Below are 3,851 nucleotides of genomic sequence, written 5' to 3' on the forward strand. Positions count from 1 at the left end.
TAACAGTTCATGTCTTAAAGAATGGCTAAAATTAAAAAGATTTAAAATACAACTTTTGGTGAGAATGTAGAGTAACTAAACTCTCATTCAAACATTGCTGAGTGATAGTGTAAAATTGTCAACCATTTCAAGAAAATGTCTGGGAGTGTGTTATAAAGTTAAATATACAACTACTGAAATTATCTAGCAATTTCACTCCTAGATATTTATCCCAGAGAAATGAAAACATATTTTTTGACATTAAGATTCATACAAGAATATTTATAGTAGCTTTGTTCATTATAGCCCCAAACTAGAAACATCCTAAAGGTTCGTCAACAAATGAATGGATAAAAAAATTGTAACAGATTCATACATTATACTACTACAGAAATAAAAAAGAACACACTATTTTACAACAATAATGTGGATGAATCTCAAAAACATTATGCAGAGTGAAGGAAGGCAATCACAGGAATATATACTACATTGTTGTTATTACAGCAAAATTAACCCAAGGTTGAAAGAAATCGGAAGAGGGGTTCCCTGGGTTGGAGGTGGGAGGTGTTGACTGGGAAGAGGCATGAAGATACTTTCTGGAGTGATGGAAATGTTCCATATCTTGACTAGGGTGGTGGCTACACATGTATAAATTTGTCAAAACCTATCTATCTGCACTCTTAAAAATCTGTATATTTTATTGTTATGTAAATTATACCTCAATAAAAAAAGTTTGGGGGGGGGAAGCATATATTATATGCCAGATAATACGGAAGTCACTATAATGAACAATGGTAAATAAAACAGACACAGTCCCTACTTTCATGTAGCAAGCATGAGCTCAATCAGGAGATTAGACCATAGTATTAATATGCCCATAATGCAAGTTCCAGACACAGCAGCTGAACTCTTAGAGAAAAACATAGTAGTAACCCCATTGTTTAAGTTCTCCTTCCCCATTCTTTATTTTCCCAATTCAAAGTGAGCCACTTCACAGGATGTTTAACAATGGCAAGGTATGCCTTCAGAAAAAAAATAGAAGTCTTTGGGCGTGGCTTAGCCCTCTTACCCAATAGGAAATTTACATCGGAACATAATAATCCAACATCAGTACATACAGATAATTTAGTGTTAAATAAAACTATGAGCAAGGGCATCAGCAGCCCCATACACACTGAGGAGCGCCAAAGCCAGTCCAAATCCACTTTTACAGTCTCTCTTAAAGCATGATGTCATGCCTGCTGGACCTTCCCGGAGACTTCTGTCTCAGCTCCTCTTAACTTGTGAGCCACAGGTTGCCTTAGCTAATAAGGTATTTCAAGTGACAAGAGTCCCTCAGTCTGGGCATATTTAGAAATGTAGTGCTTCATTAAAGGATATGTGGCTAGCAATGCAGTGTCTGAGTCCAAATTTAAGAACTTACTCCTGACACAAGCTATTTGTCCTACCCCTTGCATCCTTACACCTCTAGCAGTTAACTTACTAGGCACTAAACGATCCACCTAGAATATGAAAACTTTTTGGGAAGACAGAGGCACAAAATCTCAGCCATGTATGGAGGGACAGCTTGTCCCCAGCTGCTCTGATAAATTCCTTAATCTTCTGTAGTTGATTTAACACCCACTTTTCTGTTTATGTCTTACTTAATGTATTGGCCGGCCGGTAGAGTGGCTGTCCATCTTCAATATATTAGCCACCATATGAATTTAGCAATGCATTGTAAATACTTTGTCTAAGCAATTTACATAAGAAGACTACCAGGGCTGGATAACCTGTTTGCTCTTCTTGCATAATAGTTATTTTATAAAAATTCTATAAAGAATCTCAGTTATTCTAGCTAGGATCAATTTTAGCCTACCCCTCAGACTGAATGAAAATAACACCACATCTCCACACACATGCTAAAAAATTAAAACCACACAAAAGAAGGAAATATTTTCCCAAAGAAGTGACAACTCTAAAGAGTTGTGACATTGACTAAAATATACAACAACAATCTAGATTGTCATCAAAACTCTTAGCTTTTCAGGCTAAATATATATGTACTCTAGTTACTTCGAACTTTTCCCACGAGCGATGATTGTGTATTTCCTGTACATTTGTTTCCCTGAAGGGGCTCTGGACAGCCATCCAGAAGTCAACTTTCACTGAAAGGCAAGTTAAGCCTTCACAACCTCCATTGCTTGCAGCTTTTAATAAGCAATTGTTTGGGGTTTGGTTTTTTTTTTTTTTTGGTTTGTTTGTTTTTGGTTTTGTTTTGTTTTGTTCTTCTAGCTTCACCCCATGGATGTTTGGCAGGGAAAAAAATAAAATCAAACAGAAAAAAATGAAGACCATATTTTTAGTTAGTGTACCCTGTTAGAGAAAAATAAATAAATGAGATTTTCTTGAAGAACATTTGGTTCTCTGCTGACTTTTCTATTTAATGGAAACTTCATTTTTAGTTTGAACATCAAAACTTTACATCAGCTGACAAAACACAGAAAGAAAAGGAAAGAAGTCTTTCTTGTATTTGTTTTGGCTTCTTTCTGCTTATTAAACAACGGTCACTCTCAGTATATCGAGGGGATAAGGAACAATGTTTTCGCATTTTAAATATTGCCTCTGGGAGACAACATGCTGTATCACAAAGAATGGGGCTTTGAAATGAGAAGCGAATTTGAACTCTTGAGTTTTCCCGTAATTAACTATACGCCTCTGTCATATTCCATCCCTGTTCTGGGCTTCAGGCCTCTCGTTTGTTAAATAGAGATAATTCTACCTGATGGTCGCTGTGAAGAGGAGACCTGACTGATATTACTTCCGCCTCAGACAGTAGCTAGCTTTCTGATAATAAAATTTTTATTTATCGCCTTCCTATGATTTCATCTTTTACCTATAAATTTTCAGAATTTTTTAAACCTTCAACTCTAACAATTCCAAATTATTATGAAAATAATCAATATTTTCATTAGCATCTCCAGGATTTCACTGAAGTTAACCCTGCGGACTATCTAGCTGAGAAAATCATTCATCCTAGAGAGATGAGCTCTAAGATAAGAAGTAAAACTCTTCTTGAAAGGATTGATTGAGATCAGGAACAACCAAGAAAGACCAAGTTTATTCTTCAAAAGATTTTTTTTTGCAATAACTATGCAATAGTTATTTAAACTAAACATTGAAAAGTTAGGGCACTTTTCAGCTTCCCTTGCTGACCTCTCAAGGTTTGATCGCAAGGATATAGTTTGCTGAGCAACTACTAATTGCGTCTCAGGGACACTTTATACAGTAAATCTTACTAAGTGCAATAAAAGGTAGGGAAACAGTCTGAAAAACACCAGATTTTACAAAATCTGACAAAACTCTCTTTTCACAGAAGTCACGCTGGATATTTACTCCTAGTAGTGATTTTGTGACCCACTCTAACCAAATTCTTACAACTACACGCATCTGAATCAGAACACTTTGGCCTTCCTCTTCTCTTGCTTGTGGTTTGCAGTGTTCCCTAAGGCCACAGCTCCCAGCGCCCTCGGTTTCCATAACTACTGTAATATTGATTCCCATATACACAAACCTTTATAGAGCCTCAGATCAACACCTCAAACCAACATATTTTTCCCCTGGACCCTATCCTTATTTCCCCAGATAAGGAAATAAACTTCTTCACATTCCAATTACATTAAAAGATAATAATAATAAGCCCGCTGTCATAACAATCTAGACAATCCAAACGAATTCAGTGATTTCCAACCCGGGAGAAGGGATAATGAGGGCTAAGCCACCTCATGCCGCACATGCATATGTATACTTAGAAGGAGAATGGCAGAAGGTTTAAAAGGTTATATTCAACACTAATATTTGAAAAAGTATATCCAACACTAAATTTGAAAAGG

The sequence above is a fragment of the Equus quagga genome, unplaced genomic scaffold, assembly GCF_021613505.1.
Source record: "Equus quagga isolate Etosha38 unplaced genomic scaffold, UCLA_HA_Equagga_1.0 203_RagTag, whole genome shotgun sequence".
Lineage (NCBI taxonomy): Eukaryota > Metazoa > Chordata > Mammalia > Perissodactyla > Equidae > Equus > Equus quagga.